The following is a 12520-nucleotide window of genomic DNA, read 5'->3' on the forward strand; positions in this document are numbered from 1 at the left end:
AATGTAGTTTATCCCTACGGCAGGAGCCCAGCCTGCATGGCACAGACAGTACTGACTGCCACAATAGTAGCTGCAATATTCAGAAATGGCATTAACATCCCATCAATGCAGAATGGCAAGGCTGATCACAGGGGCACAATTCCGGTCTCTCTCTCTATAGCCTGCAACCCGGGGGAATCAAATCAGTTAGCAAATCTCTTGCTGGGCTGAAACTGGAGCAAAAAAACCTAGCGCCACCATGAATTTGGGGATTGAGGAAGGGTGTTCAGATTTAGATTCCTGGATCCAAACTCTCCCCCTTTGGTTCTAGTTGTCTTCAAAATTGGATGAGGCCTTGTTTCTAGACTTAACTTGGAGGTAGCGCAAGCTGCTAAACATCTCATGAGAGCAACTCACAGAATTTGGGCACTTTTATAGCGCTTTCCATTTGAGGATCTCAAAGTGCTTCACAAATGCATCCCACCTGGGGTGGTTGGGAAGTATTATTAACCCCATGTTACAGATGGGGAAACTGAAGCACAGACAGGCTAAGTGACGTATCCAAGGTCACTCAGTGGGTTTGTGGCAGAACTGGAAACCAAAAGTAGATGTCCTGCCTCCGAGTCCTGTACTTTAGCCACAGACCATGCTCCCTTCTCTCTGTATCGCTATAATCAGGATACTGCTTTCAGAGCCCCAAAATGCGTGCATCCTGGTTCAAAGCACTCTTGGGAATATAGGATTAGATAACTCTGCTCCTTTGTATCCATGTGTGCACTGATCCTAGAGTAATTGCTCTCTCCTAAAGTCTTATTTCATGGTTTTAAGAGTATCACTTACCATGCAACCCTCTCTTACTTACACTTGTTGCTAGCACCAAAAATCACAATGACACTGCATTATACAATTGTATGCACCAACTTGCCTCTTCCCAAACCCTGCAGGCTGCATCACTGCCTTGTTAGCTGCTAAAAGACTGAGGCCTACCTTATCACATTTGTATATCATCCATCCTGAATTTTAGCTCTTAAGCCTTCATGTTCATCACTTTCTAAGGCTGATCAGGCCACTGGCAGTTAAGTCCCTTGTAGTTCTCAAGGCTCCTGTTATGTTATGTGACTGAATTGTCATCATATTTTCTTTTCTTCGTAAGCGATTTTCCAGGACCATCATGATCAGTTGACGTAGATGGTCCACATATTGGACTTGATGAAACACTAGCGGGTGTCGAACATTTGTTTTCTCGGTTCTTTACACTTTCAATTTTCAGCCACTTGTCCATATTGAGTGTACAACAGTGCAAATAAAAATAACACACTAAGAACGGGAACAAATGAACCAATGAGTAAATGAGACGATTCACTCATCTCTCATTGGAGCAAAACGGCATGCTACAGAGAATGACTGAGTAGGGACTAACTGTGGGTCGTTACCACCAATTGGCTACAATGACCTTGGTTCCATTTGACGCGCAAACACTTTTTCTTTCACCATCTGGGGGATGCAGGGCTAGGGACAAATTAGCCTGGACGGCCCCACCAGGTACAGCGTGGCTGCCCATCCCACTCTGCCCCTCATGCCGTCCAACTTCCTGGCTGCAGCCCCGCACTCCTGGGTCTCCGCTGCTGCCCCCCCGCCACACCGGGGGTCCTTAGGGATGGCTCTGTCTGCCATTACAGAATTTTTTCTGAGAACCCCCTGATACATTTCACAAACCCCCAAGGGTTCAAGAACCCCAATTTGGGAACCACTGGTCTACCAGCTCATAGTAACACTACATGGCGCTTAGAACAGAAATTGAAGAAGAATCCTGTAAACAACAGGGAAAATTTTGGGGAGTCAGTGTACAGATTCCTGAGCTGGAATTTGTCAGGACAGCAGGTTTAAGATGTTCCAATTCTATGCCATGGGCTCTTTAAGTACACAACCTGGTAAAAGCCTCAGCCAAAAGACAGTACCTTTGGCAGCATGGTGGCTCCTTAATGTCATCATGGAGCATTGGTTCAGCAATGACTCAGGCCTTGTCTACACTATGAAATTAGGTTGAATTTATAGAAGTCGGTTTTGTAGAAAGCTTTTTATACAGTTGATTGTGTTTGTCCCCACACAAATGCTCTAAGTGCATATAGTCGGCGGAGTGTGTCCACAGTACCGAGGCAACTGTTGACTTCCGGAGTGTTGCACTGTGGGTAGCTAGCCCACAGTTCCCGCAGTCTCTGCCACCCATTGGAATTCTGGGTAGAAATCCCAGTACCTGATGGGGTTAAAACATTGTCACGGGTGGTTCTGGGTACATATCGTCAGCCCCCCCCCTTTCCCTCCCTCCCTCCGTGAAAGTAAGGGCAGACAATCGTTTTGCGCCTTTTTTCCTGAGTTACCTGTGCAGACGCCATACCACGGCAAGCATGGAGCCCGCTCAGCTAACCGTCACCGTATCTCTCCTGGGTGCTGGCAGACGCGGTACTATATTGCTACACAGCAGCAGTTTATTGCCTTTTGGCAGCAGATAGTGCAGTATGACTGGTAGCCATGGTTGACATAGTCCAGGGTCCTCTTTTAACTGACCTCGATGAGGTCAGGGGCGCCTGGGCAAACATGGGAGTGACTCAGCCAGGTCATTTCCCTTTTAAGTTTCATCTCATGGCTATTCAGTCCTATCAGCAGTGCGCTGTCTTTTAATCAGCAGCCAGGAGAAGACGGTGGCCAGCAGTCATACTGCACCATCTTCTGCTGAGCACCCAGGAGATGACAATGGCCAGCGGTTGTACTGCACAGTCTGCCTCCAGCAAGATTTATAAAGATAGATGTAGTGGATCAAAACAAGAAATAGACCAGATTTATTTTGTATTCATTTTCTCCTCCCTCCCTCCGTGAAATCAACAGCCTGCTAAACCCAGTTTTGAGTTCTATTCTTGAGGTTTTGAGTTCTCTCCTTGAGGGGACCATTCTGTTTCTCACAAAGCCACTCCCTTTGTTGATTTTAATTCCCTGTAAGCCAACCCTGTAAGGCATGTTGTCAGTCGCCCCTCCCTCCATCAGAGCAACAGCAAACAATCGTTTTGTGCCCTTTTCCCTGGATTGCCTGAGCAGAAGCAGATGCCATAGCACAGCAAGCATGGAGCATGGAGCTCACCGCAGTAGTTATGACCATTGTAAACACTTCGTGCATTATCGTGCAGTGTATGCAGAACAAACACCTGAAAAACTAGGTGAGGAGGCGACAGCAGCGCGGTGATGAGGACATGAACACACTTTTCTCTAAAACCGCTTTCCCCCGCAATTTGGAACTCATGGTGTTAATGGGGCAGGCTCATGCTGTGGAACGCCAATTCTGGGCCCAGGAAACAAGCATAGAGTGGTGGGACCGCATAGTGTTGCAGGTCTGGGATGATTCCCAGTGGCTCCGAAACTTTTGCATGCATTTCATGGAACTTTGTGACTTGCTTTCCCCTGCCCTGAAGCGCAAGAATACCAAGATGCGAGCAGCCCTCACAGTTCACAAGCGAGGGCAATAGCCCTGTGGAAGCTTGCAATTCCAGACAGCTACTGGTCAGTCAGTAATCAATTTGGAGTGGGCAAATCTACTGTGAGGGTTGCTGTGATGCAAGTAGCCAGCGCAATCATTGAGCTGCTGCTATCAAAGGTTGTGACTCTGAGAAATGTGCAGGTCATACTAGATGGCTTTGCTGCAATGGGATTCCCTAACTGTGGTGGGGCTAGAGACGGAACGCATAGCCCTATCTTGGGACCAGACCGTCAGGGCAGCCAGTATATAAACCGCAAGGGGTACTTTTCAATGGTGCTACAAGCACTGGTGGATCACAAGGGACGTTTCACCAACACCAACGTGGGATGGCTGGGAAAGGTTCATGATGCTCCCTTCTTCACGAACTCTGGTCTGTTTAAATGGCTGCAGGAAGGGATTTACTTCCCAGACCAGAAAATAACTGTTGGGGATGTTGAAATGCCGATAGTTATCCTTGGGGAACCAGCCTACCCCTTAATGCCCTTAATGCCCATATACAGGCATCCTGGACAGTAGTCAGGAGCTGTTCAGCTATAGGCTGGGCAAGTGCAGACTGGCAGTAGAGCGTGCATTTGGACGTTTAAAGGGTCGCTGGCGCAGTTTACTGACTCGCTCAGACCTCAGCGAAACCAATATTCCCATTGTTATTGCTGCTTGCTGTGTGCGCCACAATCTCTGTGAGAGTAAGGGGGAGACGTTTATGGAGGGGTGGGAGGTTGATGCAAATCACCTGGCTGCTGAATACGCTCAGCCAGACACCAGGGCAGTTAGAAGAGCACAGCAGGAAGCGATGCGCATCAGAGAAGCTTTGAAAACCAGTTTCATGACTGGCCAGGGTACTGTGTGACACTTCTGTTTGTTTCTCCTTGATGAAAATCCACCCCCTTGGTTGCCTCTAAATTCCCTGTAAGCCAGCCGCCCTCCCACCTTCACTCACAGCTTGCTTGCAAAGGAAATAAAGTCACCATCATTTAAAAAACATGTATTCTTTATTAATTGATTATAAAAATAGGGAGATAACTCACAAGGTAGCCCGGGTGAGGTGTGGGAGGAGGGTAGGAGGGAAGGAAAAGGCCACTTCAAAACTTGTTGAATGCCAACCTTCTGTTGCTTGGGCTGTCCCCTGGGGTGGAGTGGTTGGGTGCCTGGAGCCTCCCACCCCGCGTTCTTGGGGCGTCTGGGTGGGGAGGCTATGGAACTTGGGGAGGATGGAGGGCGGTTAAGCAGGGGCTGCAGCGGCAGTCTGTGATCCTGCTGCCGTCCATGAACCTCCACCAGACGCCGGAGCATGTCCGTTTGATCCCACAGTAGCCCCAGCATGTCCTCATGCCTCCTCTGATCTTCCTGCCACCACCTCTCCTCACGTTCATCGGCCACGGTCCTGTACTCTGCTATTGTGTCCCTCCACACAGCTCTGTCAGTGCCAGACGACTGCATGAGCTCAGAGAACATTTCATCGCGCATGTGTTTTTTTCACTGCCTTATCTGAGATAGCCTTTGGGACGGAGGAGGGAGGCTTGAAACATTTGCAGTTGTTGGAGGAAAAAAAGGGAGTGAAGTATTTTAAAAAGATACATTTTACAGAACAATGGCTATACTCTTTCACGGTGAACAACGCTATTCACATTACATGGCACGTGTGATTTTGGTGCAAGGTCGCATTTTGCATCTTATATTGAGTGCCTGTGTTAGTGTTAGAGATCACACGCGCAGGGCTGGGCAACAGAATTCGGCTTGCAGGCTGCCATGGTAAGCCATAGTCTTTCGGCTTCTGCAACCTTCATAACAGCAGCCCCCTCCTTTCCCATACCAAGCAAAGCCCGTTGAGTTGGCCATTTACTGCTGCAGTTTTCCCGTTAACGTGCAGCTGCAGAAACCAAACTAACCCCCTCCCCACCATCCAATTCTCTGGGATGTCGCTTTTCCCCTCCCCCCACCACCTGCCTGGTATCAGGGAAGATCCCTGCTAGCCAAACGCGAACAGCTCAGCACCAGTGGCCCCCCTCCCACCGCGTGGCTAACTGTGGGGAGGATTTCTTTTCAGCCACAGGCAAACAGCCCAGTAGGAACAGGCACCTCTGAATGTCCCCTTAATCAAATTCCCCTATTTCAAGCAGGTTACCATGAACAATATCACTCTCCTGAGGATAACACAGGGAGATAAAGAATGGATGTTGCTTGAATGCCAGCAAACACCGGGACCATACGCTGCCAGGCTTTGTCATGCAATGATACCAGATTACTTGCTACTAGCATGGTGTGATAAAGTGTCCCACCATGGAGGATGGAATAAGGCTGCTCTCCCCAGAAACCTTCTGTAAAGGCTTTTAGAGTACCTCCAGGAGAGCTTCATGGAGATGTCCCTGAAGGATTTCCGCTCCATCCCAGACATGTTAACAGACTTTTCCAGTAGCAGTACTGGCCATGAATGCATCCCAAGTCCTCAGGGCTACTTAATCATTAAAAAATGCTTGCTTTTATAACATGTATTATATTTAAAAAGGTACACTCACCAGAGGTCCCTTCTCCGGCTTCGTTGGGTTGGGAGGGTATTTCAGTCAGGGTGATAAAAAGATCCTGGCTGTCGGGGAGACCGGTGTGCTGTGTGCTTTCCTCAAGCTCATCCTCCTCCTCCTCCTCATCTTCCCCATTTGCAAAATCCTCAGGCATGGCGGAGAGTACCCCATCATCGGAGTCCACGGACAGGGGTGGGTAGTGGTGGAGGCCCTCCCTAGAATTGCATACAGCTCAGCGTAGAAGCTGCATGTCTAGGGCTCTGTCCCAGAGTGTTTGTTTGATTCTTTGGTTTTCTGGTACGCTTGTCTGAGCTCCTTAAGTTTCACGCGGTGCTGTGTTGAGTCCCTGATGTAGCCTCTGTCCCTCTTGGCCTCTGAGATTTTTTGAAATGTTTTGGCATTTAGTCTTTTGGAACGTAGTTCTGATAGCATGGATTCCTCTCCCCATACAGCGATCAGATCCAGTACCTCCCGTTCGGTCCATGCTGGGGCTCTTTTTCGACTCTGGGACTGCATGGTCACCTGTGCTGATGAGCTCTGCATGGTCACCTGTGCTGATGAGCTCGCCTGGCCAAACAGGAAATGAGATTCAAAAGTTCCCAGGGCTTTTCCTATACACCTGGCCAGTGCATCCAAGTTCAGAGTGCTGTCCAGAGCGATCACAATGGTGCACTGTGGGATAGCTCCCAGAGGCCAATACCTTCGAATGGCGTCCACACTAACCCTAATTCGAAATGGCGATGTCGATTTCAGCGCTGATCCCCTTGTTGGGGAGGAGTACAGAAATCGGTTTTAAGAGCCCTTTATGTCAAAAAAATGGCTTCGTTGTGTGGACGGGTGCAGGGTTAATTTGGATTTAACGCTGCTAAGTCCGACATAAACTCGTAGTGTAGACCAGCCCCCAGAGAGCAGAGCAACATTTACTGAATCACCATGCTTGATACTTCCTGCACTACTTAGCTTTTCCTCTTCCATCCAGACACAGACCTGATTAGCCTGGGAGATCAAACACATTTGAACCCTGAAGTGACATGGCAGCATCTGACCACAAGAGGTCACAGTTGCTTCAGATAGATGAGAAAGACCCCACAACTAGTACTAAAATTCATTGCCATGAAGGAAGCTCTTGAATTATGCATTGGGAAAGGTTAGGAAAAGTCTGACAGTCATGTTTCAGGCTCATTTTTCAGAGAATATAGAACAGGCGTATATAGAAGAGGAAGGAAATCTCAGGTTTAAAATCTGCCCCTTAGCCTTCCTACAGTTATCCCTGCTGGAACTTAGATGTATGTCTAGATTTATCCATGAATTTTTGCATGTGCATTAAGAGATCCAGTTATACAACAGTAGGAGAAGAGACAATCCATATACCAACTTTAGATCAGACACACACTGGGAGCACAAAGAATCAGTTAAGTGAGAGAAGCGTCATATTTACAGAAGGGAGTTATCACAATTTGGTATCACAGACTATTAATTTATTTTGCTTATGGTCCCTGTTTGACAGAATCTCTTGGGTCCGGTAATGTAACTCCTGGTTTATTCTGGGCCTGAGCCTGCCTCTGTTACTCAGTTACTCTGTGCAGCTAATGAGTAAAATTTGTCATTAGTGCTTTAATTTTCCAGGAGACAAATACAGAAAGTGCACAGAAACTATCTACCTATTTTGGGACTGCTCATGTGAGTGCAGGCTGCAGGATTAGTTCCTTTGTTACCATTGGGACCAGGTTATAGAATTTCTGCTGCCTTCCACAATCCAGCAAGTATTCACCTTCCCCGGTCCACAGGCATCTGCCACACACAAAGTTGCTGAATAATTTTCTGCTCCAGAAAACTGCCTGTCCAGCTTGTAAGACAGGTTTAGCCCAGGTCAGTATAGTGGCCTAATGCTAATATTAGTTAGTATTCAAATAAAGAGAGAAAGTAGGTAATTTTAAAATAGTTCATAATGAGACCTTAATTGATTCTACAGGAGACAACTGTTGGATCTTTGTTCAATCCTTTTATGTTCTGGAAATTGAATTCAGATCCTCATGCAAGCAATTCTGAAGGAAGCGCAAAATAAATAACAGCTTCTTTTGTTCTGCCCTGATGGTCTTCCCTTCACAGACAGAACAGCTGTATTAATTCTGTATGCTGCATTTGCTGGCTGGTTTATGCTGTTCACATAATGTCTGAAGCATTGCTAGGAAACCTTTGTGTTACCAGCCGACTGGGGAGCATAATTACTATAACTACAGTGCAGAACCGCTGGGGTGTAGCTACTAAAGCCGAAAACGCCCAATTTGTGATCCCCAGCAAGGGCTCATTGGCTTCATTATGCTTTGTAACATTTGCTTGTGCTTTATAGAGGTTGTGGGTGGGCCTGTCTTGAGAGAGGTCTAATGTGCAGCCACTTGAAGCTAGCATTACTTTAGTTCTCTCTGCATGGTGACAGTAAAGATGATTTTGTCTCAAGTTCTGCACAAATCTATAATCACAGCCACACCGGAGCTTCTTAGGGCTAGTCTGCTGGCCCAAGTGGCTGCAGACCTGGAAGATGTGGGCTATGGACAAGTCCCCCTGCATGGGAGAATCCTCTGAATGGCATAAAGCCTCAATAACTCTACTCCACCTGCCACACCCCAGGGTCCTAGCACAGGGGGCCATGCCCAGAGAGAAGGAGGCTTGGTCTGGAGGCCATTACAACTAGCTCATCTCCAGCTGCCAGACAACTGATGGCAGCTGTTATAAAATACAATAGCTTTAGGCTGCTCTAAATTATACTGGGGACTGGGTTGGTTCCCTTCTGACCGTGGAAGCATGAAGAGTGATTTTAGCCACCATTGCACTCCTCCTTGTATTTCGGCACTAAGCACAACACAGATAGATTGGAGTCTCTGAATCGGAGCTGTTAATAGCTCCTGGCAGTCACTGTGAATTTATTCCAGATCTTGCTTTCCTTGATATCTCTATGGCATCGGCCGCTGCGGGCTCTAGGAGGCTGAATTCCGTTTACACCAGTGCCCTCTGAAAACAGCCGGGGAGCAGGTGGTACAGGAGAGCACACATCAAACGGAAAGAGTTTAACTTAGCCTGGCGCAGCAGGGCAGAGAGCATGTGCAAATTAAACAGCAATTCACTATTAAAAACATTTTTAATGAGATTTACCAGTTCGGTGAGCGATCTGTAATTAGCCCAAATCACTTCACACAGCAGCAGCATTTTAATGTGAAACTATCCAGCTGTGATGTATGTTTGCCAGGAAACAGAAATGGCTCCATCAAACATACAAGCGCTGTATCAAGCCTGGTGACAATCAGTTCAGGTGTGTCAAGAACCACAGAGAAATTTCACAGAGTTTGTGCATTGGCCTGTATCTACTCTACCAACTGACTAGGGTTTGCTATAGAAACGTCACCGTAGCACCTGTGGGAATTCTCTGTCCCTTGAAATCTTTCAGTCAAGCCTGGATGTCTTTCTAAAAAGTCCTCTTTAGCTCAACCATAAATTATTGGACTTGATGTAGAAATCACTGGGTGAAATTCTATGACCTGTGTTCTGTGGGAGGTCAGACTAGATCAGTGGTTTTCAAACTTTTTTTCCTGGGGAACCAGTTGAAGAAAATTGTTGATGCCTGCAACCCAATGGAGCTAGGGATGAGGGGTTTTGGGTGTGGGAGGGGCTCTGGGCTGGGGCAGGGGATTGGGGTGCGGGAAGGGGGTCAGGACTTTGGGCTGGGGCCAGGGATGAGGGGTTTGGGGTGCAGGAAGGGGTTCCAGTTTTGGGGGGGGCTCAGGGCTGGGAGAGGGGGTTGGGGTGCAGGCTTACCTCTGGCGGCTCCCGGTCAGCAGCACAGTGGGGGTGCACCGTGGACTGCGCTGTGCCCCAGAAGTGGCCAGCAGAAGGTCTAGCTCCTAGGTGGAGGCATGCAAGTGGCTCTGCGCGACTCTCACCCGCAGGCATCGCTCCCCCACCAGTTCCCATTGGTCAGGAACTGGGAGTGCGGAGCCGGTGCTTGGGGAAGGGGTAGTGCACAGAGCCCCATGGCCCCCCTGCCTAGAAGCTGGACCCACTGCTGGCCGCTTCTGGGGTGCAGCACGGTGTCAGAAAAAGTGGGCACTAGCCTGCCTTAGCTGGGCAGCACTGCCGACGGGACTTTTAACGTCCCGGTCAGTGGTGCTGACCAGAGCAAGGCAACCCAGTGCCTTACATGCCACCACCCAGTAGTGGATCACGACCCATGGTTTGAAAAATGGACTAGATGATCACACTGGGCCATCCTGGCCTTAAAATCTATTCACCTAAATGCTTTACAGGTATTAGGTTGGATATTAGGAAAAACTTTTTCACTCGGAGGGTGGTGAAGCACTGGAATGGGTTACCTCGAGAGGTGGTGGAATCTCCTTCCTTAGAGGTTTTTAAGGTCAGGCTTGACAAAGCCCTGGCTGGGATGATTTAGTTGGGGATGGGTCCTGCTTTGAGCAGGGGGTTGGACTAGATGACCTCCTGAGGTCCCTTCCAACCCTGATATTCTATGATTCTATTCTAAATTACATCTGCACTGTAAGATCCCATGGCACTTCAAGGGATCACTGCTCTTCACCCTCCCCTGGTTTTAGGAGGCCGTCCTTGGGCTAGGTGTACAGTGTGGGTGTCCAGCAAGGCCGAGGGCAGAGAGAGATGGATGATGTTGCTGTGTGGCAGAAATCCCTGTAGAAGTGAATGCTGCTCCTTCTATTGTGCAAATTCTAACCCCCCTTGAAGGGGTAAGAACGTGGAGTTGCAGAATTATGAGTTACTAATACAGCTGTGCTGCTGGGGCAAGGACTTTGTGCCTAAGCTTGAGTTCAGCAGAGGTGGGACCCTCTTGCAGATGTCTTCTTCCCAAACGTGGCTGTGAGGCTGTGCCTCCCATCATTCCACTTTTCCTCCAGACCTGTTTGGAGGAAGGGGATGCATAAGGCCTGTTGTTATTTGGAGTCATCAGTAGGTTTTCTGGGTTGTTTTTTTTGGCATGGATGGTGATTGCAGCTCTAAAGAAGCAGATGACAGTGGAATCTAGCTATAACCATTTCCTTAAAAATTGTTGATACCTTAAACTTCTGCAGGAGCGCAGATACAGAAGGTTGTGTGGGAGCTATTTATTTCTGGCCAGTTTTTTAGTGACAGCAATCACTGCAGTATCTCAGCACTGAATTGCTGCCCAAGGAAAGTTCAAATCAGGTTTTATGAGTGTCTTCTTTTCAAATTAGATGGAGTCAGCTAATCAGACTGCAACTAAGGAATTGGTCAGCCTATTAAGGACCTGTAATGTATTGGGTCATATCCTGTTAAATAGCTTATAAGACCCCTTGTGGAACGCTGTCTTCCATATTTCAGAAGCTCTTCACCCAGAAACCTGCCAGAGCGGCAGCATATATATGTACCTAGGTCTTCCCTGTTGTATATCATTAGTAAACACAGTTATTTGGACTCCACGTACCGTCTTCATAATACAATGGTGTAAAGAGCAAAAGACTCAACAGCGTCATTTCCAAGGGAGTAGCCGTGTGCTCCAGGGAGTGACTAGATGTGGAAGTTGAGAGCACGAGTAACAGAAGAATCCACCTAGTGCTTCATCTTCTCCCCACAGCTGGAGTATTACTCTCATACTCTGATGAGAGCTAAAACAGAAAGATAAGAAACGAGGTGACAAGTAATAAAGAAACTGGAAAGTTTCCCTCTGAAGCATTGTCATTGGACACTGTTGGAAGACAGGATACTGGGCTAGATGGACCATTGGTCTGACCCAGTATGGCTGTTCCTATGCTCTTAAAGTCTCATCCTTTCTGGGGCGATAAAGTAAACATTCAGCTTTACCTCTCTGGGACCTCCTACCAATGTTCCCTGGAGTGTGAGTGTAGCTAGGAGGAAATCAGCTGGGCTAGGAAGGGAACTAATGATTTCCTAATACATTGTGATTATGGTTGGAAAAATGACCATGTGACTAATTTTCCATCTTACTCAGTGTTGTATTTACTTGTCATCTGTCTTTGTCTCTTATCTGCGAAAATGCCTGACAAAAACAAGCTTTTATACTAAAGTTAATGCAACTACAGCAAGAGATAAATACATACACAGTGCTCATGTAGTGTGTGTTACTGACAAACATGAGTGGAGTCTCACAACAGCCCTCTGAATTTGGGAGGGTAGCACTAGTATCCCCACTTCACAGAGCAGGAACCTGACACACAGAGAAATGAGTTAACCAAGGCCACAGAGTGTGTCATTGGCATGACTGGAACTAAGAATCAGGACTTGTTGACTCCCAGACTCATGCTGTAACAGCTAGCCCTCCTGTCCTCCTGAAATATTTCCTATAGCAGGCAGTAAGTGACAAATTCTGGGCTTTTATGAGAACAGCGGTAACCAATGTGATTTTATTTTGCTCATCAATAGAGCTGCTCAGAAAAAAAAAAGAAGTTGTGGGTGGGGGGAAACCAAGCATCCAAAATTGGACATTTTTTCATTTTTGTTT

Source organism: Lepidochelys olivacea (genome assembly GCF_965140295.1).
Source record: "Lepidochelys olivacea isolate rLepOli2 genome assembly, chromosome: 13".
NCBI lineage: Eukaryota > Metazoa > Chordata > Testudines > Cheloniidae > Lepidochelys > Lepidochelys olivacea.